Source organism: Lissotriton helveticus, chromosome 4_1, assembly GCF_964261635.1.
Source record: "Lissotriton helveticus chromosome 4_1, aLisHel1.1, whole genome shotgun sequence".
Lineage (NCBI taxonomy): Eukaryota > Metazoa > Chordata > Amphibia > Caudata > Salamandridae > Lissotriton > Lissotriton helveticus.
The window spans coordinates 1,298,006,186-1,298,017,201 of NC_136063.1; the positions used below are offsets into that span (position 1 = coordinate 1,298,006,186).

At 41.4% G+C, this 11,016-nt stretch overlaps 1 long non-coding RNA gene across 3 annotated transcripts in view; it reads left to right on the plus strand.

Annotated features, from left to right (window-relative positions):
• The window catches only part of LOC144827500 (uncharacterized), a 97,350-nt gene extending 86,863 nt beyond the window's left edge, over positions 1-10,487 (plus strand). For all 3 annotated transcript variants that reach the window (XR_013610217.1, XR_013610216.1, XR_013610218.1), the window contains one exon: positions 10,372-10,487. This is a non-coding gene — a long non-coding RNA (uncharacterized LOC144827500). The remainder of the gene's footprint in view (positions 1-10,371) is intronic.
• The last annotated feature ends 529 nt before the right edge of the window (positions 10,488-11,016 follow it).

Genomic DNA, 11,016 nt, shown 5'->3' on the forward strand with positions numbered 1-11,016 from the left:
ACCCCTATTATTTGACAATAAAGGTAGTCTATCAAGTCTCGTGGTCTGTCGTTGTCATTCCTGCTTGCGTCCTGCTAATGTGTATTCGTATATGCTTCTCATCAGTGGTTTCGGTAACATGACACTCCCCCTCCCTACGTCACGTCCCTTGCTGGTATTCCCCTCCAGACAGCCAATGGTTTGTACCTTACCTGCGTCGTCGTCCATAGTAGGCCATGACTAGGACGTGGTGGATCGCGAAGAGCATCGGGAAAGCGTGTAGCGCCGGGTCCATGGTGGTGGTCAGCTTGCGGTGGGTATCTCGGCTGTGTCACCTATGTTCGCTGTGGGGATTCCGCCGTGTTAAGACAGGTTGTTTTTCCGCAGCGGTTTTATGTGTGTTTTCCGCCATCTTGATTTGGGGGACGGTCTTCGACGTCAGTGCGTACGGCGGAGCGTTTGGATGTGTTCCGTCCGCCGCGTGGTCGTGTGTAGTTGGCCGGCGGAGCGTGTTTTTCCGTCGCGGACGGAAATTTGACACGTTTTCCTATCCTGATATGGCGGACGGAGTATCCGCGGCAGGCGGACACGGAAAAGGCTTTTTCCGCCTACTCCAGGGCCGCGGTGGCTCTTCCGTCCGCCATCCTGATCGACCCCAAAGTATGAACTACAAATTTGCGTCCTTTTCTTCCAACATCATGGGGATTCTAAAGGTCCCCCGGGTTTGTGGATTCTGCTGGAGGGAACCCAGAAATTATCCAAAATACAGCTAAATGTTTTTTTGTGGAAAAAAAGCTGCAAATGAAAGCGTCTGTTTTTTTCCCCTGCAAATGGTGTTAACAAAGAGTTTGTGTGGATGAAATCACTTTGTTCCCAGCTTTCAGGTACTGACAGACATTTGTCACAAAACCAACATTTTTTACACAGTTTTGGCATTTTACTGGGCCATAGCCTATTTTTGCTATGTTTTGTGCTTTCAACCTTCTTCTAATGGTAAAAATGGGTTATAAAGCAATAATGGATCCCGGAAAGCTACAGATTTTAGAAAAGTAGGCAAAATTCTCAATTCAGCAAGGGGTCATTTGTGTAGATCTTTCAAGGTTTCTTTATAGAAACTAACAGTTGAATATAGGAAAATCTGAAAATGAGTTGAAAAAAACAGCCATTTGTGCCAACGTTTTCACTTGTAACTTATTCTAATCATGACAAATGTATAAAAGCAATGTACCATTACATCCGCTGGGCATTTCTGGTTGTGGGGATATATAGGACTTTTAGATTTACCAAGAACCCGAAGAACCCAGAGCCAATAACTGAGCAGCGTCTTGCAATGTTTTTTATTATGTATCGGGTAAGTAGCAATTCCTTTGGGAAAATATATACAGTGAAAAATTGGGATGAAAGACACCTATGTATTTCTGAAATTGGAACACAATATAGAGTTTAGAAACTGTAGCTATTTGCACATTTCCAAAATTGTGAGTCCCGATAATAGCATGAGAATTATACAACATTTTTCAAAGTGATTTCTTTTTTACACATTGTCTTTCATTTGGAATGCAGAAGTACATCAAAAGTCAATAGGTAATAACAGTTGCTTTACAATTATGTGTTACCCTAAGTCTTCCGATAAAAATGATACCTCACTTGTGTGGGTAAGCCTAGTGCCCGCAACAGGAACAGCTCAAAATGCAACATAGACACACCTAATATTTTTTATTTGGGAGACCTGGGGGAATGCTGGGTGTTAAGAAATTTGTGTCAGCCTAGTGATCCCACAACTTACCCACTCAGAAATCTGAGAACATTTTTATTTTTTCAGCTAAATGTGAGGTTTGCAGGGGATTCTGGGAAGGGAAACGTTGGGGGATCCATGCAAGCCATACCTCCCTGGACTTTCCCGGGTCTCTAGTTTTCAGAAATGTATGGGTGTGGTAGGTTTCCCTAGATGGCTGTCGACCCTGGGACCAAAAACACAGATGCCCATTATATTTCCAAAAATTACCTTGTTTTGCATGTGAGTTTTTTGACAAAGTTTGCAAGGGATTCTGGGTAAGAGAACCTGGTGAGAGCCACACAAGTCACCCCATCTTGGATTCCCCTAGGTGTCTAGCTTTTAAACATGTATAGGTTTGCTAGGTTTCCCTAGGTGCTGGCAGAGCTAGGGTTCAAAATCTACAGCTAGGTACTTTGCAAAAAAGGGTCAGTTTTCACTGTGAAAATGTGGGGTGTCCACGTTGCGTTTTACACTGTTTCCAGTCGCGAGTACTAGGTCTACTAACACAAAAGGGATACCATTTTTATCAGAAGACTTTGGGGAATGCAGGGTGGGAAGAATTGTATGGATCTAGGCAGATTCCAGAACTTTCCACCACAGGAATATGGGGAAAATATTTTTTTTTACAAGGTTTGAGGTTTGCAAGGGATTCTGGGAAAGAGAAACTGGTGAGAGCAACACAAATCTCCCCATCCTGGATTCCCCTGGGTATCTAGTTTTCAAAAATGTATAATTATTCTAGATTTCCCTAGGTGCCGGCAGAGCTAGGGTTCAAAATCTACAGCTAGGCACTTTGCCAAGAAAGGGTCAGTTTTCACTGTAAAAATGTGGTGTGTCCACATTGCGTCTTAGGCCATTTCCTGTCGCAGGCAGTAGACTACCCACACAAGTGAGATATCATTTTTATTGAAAGACTTCGGGGAATGCGGTGTGGGTGGAATTTGTGGAGCCACGCAGATACTAGAAGTTTCTGTCACAGAAATATGAGGAACATGTTTTTTTTTTACAAAGTTTGAGGTTGGCAAGGGATCCTAGGGAACATAACCTGGTGATAGCCAGACAAGGCAGACTTGGATGGCAGCTGTGCTAGAACCCAAAATTCATAGGTAGGCACATTCTGAAAAAAACATATGTGCCTAGTGGGCTTTATGGTGCCCTGGGGAGGGGGAAATCGGGGGCTAGTGCCCTGCAATGCCCCCAATGGGGCAGAAAGACTGTGGCTATTTTTGGGAGGTGAGTAGGGACATTGGGATGCCCATCCTGGGCAGCCCCCACCCCTACGCATAAATAAGTCAGAATAATCGATGGCACATCATGGGTTCTCTGCCCCCCCCAAGGGGCAGATCAGGGGCTACTGCCCCATCTGCCTCCTGTGGAGCAGAAAGACTGTGGCATATTTTTTGGGGTGGGTGGGTGGAAGCATTGTGAGACCCATTCGGGCAGCCCCCATCCCTGAATTTTGAATTTCTTTTTCGTCCCCTGGTGCCTAGTAGGCTTTCTGGGGCAGATAAAGGGCTTTGCCCCCTTATGCCTCCCGGCGGGCAGAAATACTGTGGTAATTTGTTGGGGGTGGGGCATAGGCATGCCCATTCTAGGAAATCCCCACCATTCCTTATAAAAAGAATCCCTGGTGCCTAGTGTGCTTTTTGCCCCCTGGGCAGCAGATCAGGGACTACTGCACCCCCGTGCCTCCGGGGAGCATAAAGACTGTGTCATTTTTTTGGGGGTTGGGGCATTGACATGCCCATTCTCAGTAGCCCCCAACCCGAACTTTTGGGGGAAAAATCCCTGGTGCCTATCAGTATTTCTGTCCCCCGAGTGGGGCAGATAAGGGGCTATTGCCCCATCTTCCTCCCGGGGGTAGGAAGAATGTAACATTTTTTGGGAGGTTGGGGCATAGGCATGCCCATTCTGGGCAGCCCCCACCCCTACCCGTATATAAAAAAAATATCTGTGGCCTAGTGGGCTTTTTGCCCCCTTGGTCTTATGCCTTCTTTAGGGGGGTAGGGTGGGGGCTCTGGCATGCCCATATTGGGCAGCCTGACCCCTGGCCTATAAAAAAATACCTGATGTCTAGTGTGCTTTATGCCCCCCCAGGGGGGGGGCAATTGGGGGCTACTGGCCCCATATGCCCCCCACGGGGCATATGGCTGTCTGGCAATATTTTATAGGGGGGAGCAAAGGCCCTTCCCCAAGGGGCCGCTCCCCCCTCCCTGGTGGCTAGTGGGTAGATCCCTGCTTGGGGATCACTGGCCTGGGGCAATCCTCAAGCAGGGATCCACTACAGAAGGGAACCATTGGAAAGGGGAGATTCTGCCCTTTCCAACGATACCTCTCCCAAGTTTTTCGGTGCTCGCGGGCTGAGATAGTCCCACGAGCACCGAAACATTGAAACTAAAACTTAAGTTTCAGTTTTGTTTTCAATATAAGGACCACAGCACGCCATGCTCTCCATCGTCATTACATTGAAAATCATTGAAGGGCCTCGGGAGGTTGAGGAAGCTCTTCCCCACCTCCCAAGGCCCCCAAGAAATGGAAATCCCTCTGCTGTTTGTAGAAGAGGGATTTAGTGCCCTTGTCCTTATGAGGGAATGGTTCCATCATGAGCACAGGAGCGCTGGAGCTCACGACGGAACCATTCCATCATGATTACTAAAGGGGTTAAAAAACTGTAAACAAATGAAAAACAAAAGTGGAAATTATGCACATATAATTATTAAATATAATGTACTCATTTTAAAAACAATAATAAAAACATGTATTTACTCAATTGTATATAAATGTTTATTTTTAAGTTGATTACCTACTGATGATAGCCAGTCGGTACTTATAGTTAGGACCATCTTACCATAGGACAATGATTTCTGCTTTGCCTTTAACTTTGGCGCATTTAAACAAATCTTCACTAATTTTTCACAACTAGTTTGCCACTCACTTTAGCTTTTGTCTTGAATGTTTTGGGGTCATACATCAAGCAGGGACACAACAAACATCCGGTTGTGGCATACAATTCGTCTGCACCATTGTTTGTCCCCAATGTTCTTAAAATGCTCACTACTTCCGGTCAACCGAAAAAACCCCAAACCTAAACATACAATTTTACAATTTTGAGGAGCACATTGCAGTTCTTTCAAAAAGAGTCTACAAGAGAAACTCTAATAATTTACAAAATCTGTACACTATACTTGTTGAGGTCAAAAAGACAGCAAAAGACTTTCCCTACTTTATATAAAACAAATGTTGCATTCACAATTGGATTGTTTTGCATCATCTTTATTCTTTAATTAATCAAAATTCATGGTAAAACAGAAAGACAAATCCATGATAGAAACAGCCTACGCGTTTCGTCCTTTTTCCACATGGGACTTCGTCAGGGCTGTTTAGACATAAAAAACATATAATACATTAGAAAAACAATCAGACAAAAAGTCAAATAGCTGTTTTTTTTACATCAGATATTTAACCAAACAGAAATATTGCTTAAATTCTATGGTTCCTATTCTAATAATTAAAAACGTCTTTTTCACCTCACCATTTTAAAAAACAAATTTTGATCATTTGCAACACCAATAACACCACCATATGTTACAAAAAACATTATTTTTTAAAAAGACATAATACATGTATATACAACGATGTATTCACCCCTTGTTCTATTTTCATGAATGCAACCAAATGTATTCCCTACCCTCAATCTTAATGGTAGTTGATAAGCTCTTTTTAACTATTTCCTTTGTATAAAACATCTCTCCTGACCATCACCTAATTTTTTCTTTTAACCTAAGCATTCCACTGCTGTCTTCTTATTGAATATTTGGTACATTATATCTCAAAATAATCTGTTCCTAGTCCAACCCTATTGTTGACCTCATCTCAACTTTTAGTCTAATTATTGTTCATCATTTGATACATAGGGGTGCCAATTACTCTATCATATTTTATTTTAGTGGCATATAGTAGATCACCTATTTATACAGGAAAAAATAAACAGGGACTCACCAAGGAGTAATGTTATGGAGCCTCTTATCTTCTTTCAAAGTGCGGACACTAAGTATTCCTTATGTACTACACAGACTTGAGTAGAAAAACCAAAAACAAACTGTTCTAATTTTCAATTCAAGAAAATACTAATTAAAAAGATCTTTCTTAAGAGAAATATTTATTAGAGTATGCACAAAGAGAAAATATATATTTGTGGAGAACCTTCTCCAAATGATCTTACCTTACAAAGTTCTTTTGTAGAATTCATGCTTATTAGGGACATCTACAGGACAGTCAGTCTCAAACACAGAGTTAAATTTTTCTTTCTAACAGTAAAGAATACAGAAAACATCATCCTTATACCCCTTTCAAATACTTGCATTACGAACATTATTCACACAAGAGCTGGGTAATAATACCATTGCTCACCTCTTTCATGTAATGTAACCATGTAAGTGTTCTGCTCAACATAGTCCTCTTTTCTTCAGGCTTTAATATTTTCCAGCCTCTATTCGTATTTCTCATTGGGGCATGTAATGCCTCCTAGAATGGAGAAATTAGCAAGACCTTAGATCTCCTCACCAGAACTTACTTCACCATGATTAGCGAGGTAGGGCTCCTGGACCGGATTGTGACCCGGCAGATATATTTAAATCAGATCGGGAGAACTGGTCGAAATATATCCTCTTCCTTGCTAATGGTTTGGCAAGAGGTGCACCCATGAAATCATCCCCATTTATAAAAAGGAAGATCACGCCAGCCCATCTAATTATAGGCTCATAAGCCTCATAGACTCCCTTCAAAAAATTGTGGCGAGATTAGTCCTAAGTAGGGTAAATAGTTGGATAGATGAGAACGAAATACTTTCCACATATCAAGCATGATTTCGTTCCCATGTTAGCACTATCGACCAAGTTTTTAGATTCATGATGATATACTGTAACACAGTGGTCTTAGCAGGGGGGACACTCTATGCATCATTCGTAGATCTTAAATCTGCATTTGATTTAGTCGCCCGCCATAAGATGTGGGAGGTTCTTAGGGAAGCAGGGTTGCCTGCTGAGATCTTATCTTTTATTGTAAATCTACATGAGTCTACATCTGCCCAAGTACGATGGGGTCAGCAGGGTGATCTAACTGACCACTTTCAGGTGAACAAGGGAGTAAGGCAGGGGTGTGTTCTGGCCCCTACCCTGTTTTCATTGTTCATAAATAATGTTATCTCATACTACTCCGAATATTCCACCGATAAACCTACTCTTGCAGGATCCAGGGTTCTTCTATTAATGTTTGCAGATGACACCTTCATTCTGTTGAAGACGCAATGAGGTCCGCAACGTGGCCTTGATCAATTCACTTTGTTCTGCAATGACCATGATTTAGTAGTTAACGTCGATAAGACGAAGTTCATGGTCTTGCATAAACACAAAGTAGTGAAAGCTAGAGTGGATATGAACAATGTGCCCCTGGAACAAATCGAATCCTTCGCATACCTGGGTGTTACTTTGGATAAACGCTTGAACTGGAAGCCACAGTTAGATCTATTAGTCTTAAGGCATAATCAACTTGCAGGGGGCCTCCTAAAAGAATTCCGGTTGTCCCAAACCAAATGGACCGGCTCTATCTATTTACCAAGGGAAGGTTAGAGCCTCAATAATTTACGGGGCAAAACTTTGGGAGTTCGAAAACTTACTACCATTAGTCTTAACCAAGAACAAGTTCCTGAGGGCACTGACCGGCCTTCCTCAATCCTCTCTTCTGAGGCCCCTACTTTTAGATCTAGGATGTATTTCCTTTGAGGAGGCTACGGGTTTTAGACCACTTGCCTATTGGCGAAGACTTTGGACAACCCAGGAGCTAGCTCATTATGCTAAAGCTGTTAAGTCCATTGGGGAAGCAGATAAAGCAAACAAAATTTCTTGGCTACATAAGATTAAGGTATTGTTATCTGAAATGGGCCTCAGCTGTAGTGTAGTTCCTATATTCCCAATAGGCTCTGCGCATTGGAATAATATGTCCTATAGATGTGACGTAGGACTTAAGTCGACTAGGTCTCTATCGAATATATTAGACTTAATTGTGAGTGACAACTAGCTCAGAGGTCACTAGAAACTTTCTCGAATACACAAGATGGGATTAGTTTCTGACAACCGCATAAACATGACAACTTTGTTTCGCCAGGAATAAAACTGATCTTCAGAGTTGTGGAAACAATAGATAGATATTTTACTCAGTCAATCGTGCATGCTTTGTTTCATCAGAGGTGCAGAGAAATAGAGAGACGGGCGTTTTCAATAAACATTATTTATTGGAGAGTCTTCTTTCTCATGCAGAAGAAATGAACTGCTACAATCGTAATACTGGCTGTAAAGTATAAAGCGTATAGCAAGAAGCGTATTATAAAATAATACTGTAAAAGCATGGTGTGGTTTCTAAGCCATAAAATACATACATAAATAACAAAGACTAAAAGTACTCAACCAGTGCTTCTAAAATACGCCTACCCCAATGTACCTAACCTAAGTCTAGTACGAGGGAAGAAGTAAGTATGTGTTTAGTTTCTTTGCCAAGAATCTATCCAAGATTTCTTTTAGGGTCTAATCAGCTCCGTACCTTGGTGTAGAATGAAGGAGGTCTGGTATCTCAGTCTCGGGACTCAATTTCCCAACACCCCGCAAGGGGAGCTTGGAAACACTGGAGCTGGATTCTCAGCGAGAGAAAGGCAGCCTCTCTTTCAGTGCGTCAGCTGGAGGGTCGGCTTCCTTCGGCACTTGCTGTAGCGAGCTGCGTCGGGCAAGTAGATAGTCGAACTGCTCCAAACCACCATGTGTTTGATAGGGCAAGTGTGGTCATATTTATACCTTAAAGATGCTTTCTTTGACGTAAAGTCGGACATAATAATGTCACCAAAGAACCCCTAGGGAATGGTAGTTCTTTAAAAACGCCATGATTCCTAGAACAAATCATTATTCAAGAAAGGGGATGTCCCTGACTGCTGAAGACGAGTTTTCCAAGAAATCATTGTGGCTTTTTGGAACTAGTGGAAGTAGCCATGCCGTATTTGGACTGGATGGGTTATGTCTAAATAAGGGTATGATTTCTATGCTTAAATAAGGGTAATGTGAATTATACCTATATAAGAGCATGAATCGGGAAAATACACCAGGGTCCTAAAACGCTAAACAAAACATCCACCTGTGGGAGGACCCAGAGGGGAATTCCTTTCCATCTAAAAGAGATCTTAAAGCCTTATATAGGGACAAGGTTTATGTAAAGTCGCTGTCCTCGGTTACTAGTGGTTCCCTCACAGGCTTCTTTCTTGAATATAAGTGTGAGCATAAGCTGGAGGTCTATTGGGATATGATCACATGTACTGGTGATAGAAAACTTTTCCACCAATTTAGAGTGGGAACACTCCCCCTAAATTTGTTTACTAAAAAGTGGCTGGATGACCAGGATATAAAATGTGACACTTGTTTAACTGAGGACAAGACTCTATCGCATGTCCTGTTTGTGGAGAAGTGTGGCTCACTGGTTAGAGGAGGCAGACCCTGATGCAGAGGTCAGACCCGGGACCAGGGTTCAATTCACGACGCGGCAGGGTCTTGAGCCCAAATGTCCACGGACTCGATAATTCTCGCCTCGGTGCCTACCCTAATCATGGGATCACACTCTGCAGCTCTGGGCAATAGCTTGCTTAATCTCCACTACGGCCCCCCCGCGGCGGGATGCCTGGTCTTCACCTTGGGGATGCCCAGTAGGGGTAATCTCGCAGGGAAAGCCAGGACGGGTTCCCAAAGCAAACGCTAAGAGACCTGTCGGTGATTTGGCGCTATATAAATCGAAATTAACATAACATAACATAACATAACAAGAGCCCTCGGTTGAAATGGCTCAAGCCGGTTTGTACAAAGATTGGAACTAGATCTTGTCAAACGGCCCTATGTATCTTAAAAACTGAAACTCCTAAAGTCATAGTTGTTGCTATGGCTAAGTTTCTGAGCTGAACTTAGCTAGGTCTTTAGAAGGAAAAATCTGCAAGGCATTATGTAATCTATCTGCTTATGCATTGGTGTACTCAAATCTCCCCCACGCCATTCAGTCCAATATTGAAGACTGTAACCAAGCCCCTTGTAATTATGCATTAATAACTTTTGACCCTGAATTCTCCCTACTAAACCTACTCATTGTTTTAACAGTCTTGGGATTTTATATGACACGCTTTTTTGACAAAATATTCTTGTATGAAATTTTATGTCTTTTTATATTATATTGTAATTGTCTTAATGTGTCTTTTATGATTGTTTATGATCGAATAAAGACGAAAATTGAATTGAATTGAATTGTAATTGAATTGAATAAATAGTTGTATATACATATATTATGTCATTTTAAAATAATGCTTTGTGTAACATATGGCGGTGTTATTGGTTTTGCAAATGATTAAAGTTTGTTTTTTAAAATGGTGTGGTAAAAAAGGCATTGTTTTTAAATAATATAATATGTAAAATGGAATTTAAGCAATATTTCTGTTTGTTTAAATATCTGTCTTTTGTTATGTAAAAAAACTGTTTTTATCTTTTTGTCTGATTGTTTTTCTAATGTATTATATGTTTTTTTTAATGTCTAAACAGCCCTGAAGAAGTTCCATGTGGAAAAGGGATGAAACGCGTAGGCTGTTTCTATCATGGATTTGTCTTTCTGTTTTATCATGAATTTTGATTAATTAAATAATAAAGATGATGAAAAACAATCCAATTGTGAATGCAACATTTGTGTTATATAAATTAGAGAAAGTATTTTGCTGTCTTTTGATCTCAACAAGAGTAGTGTACCGATTTTGTAAATTATTAGAGTTTCTCTTGTAGATTCTTTTTGAAAGAACTGCAATGTGCTCCTCAAAATTGTAAAGTTATACTTCAAGCAGGGGGCTGAGAAAAATGGGGGGGTCCCTAAAAGTGTTTTTCACCTCCAATTTTTCATCAGGATTTTGAACACTTCTACAGTCTGAACCGCTAAATGGAATTACAATAACTTTGACAGAAAGCTAGCTCTAGGTCTAGAAAGAGGCCTGTTAATTTATGGTGTAAATCTATTCAGTATTTTTGGAGTTATTAAAGAAAACATATTTCTAGATATATAAGGATGCAAATCCTCACAGTCTCCGACAGATTTTTTGGTGAGATCATACTGCTGGCAACACTTCAACCATTAAGTGTTGGCAGGCAACTTGGACTCAGCCGAGTCCCGAGAAAAAAAAGACAAGGGAGCATGGTAGG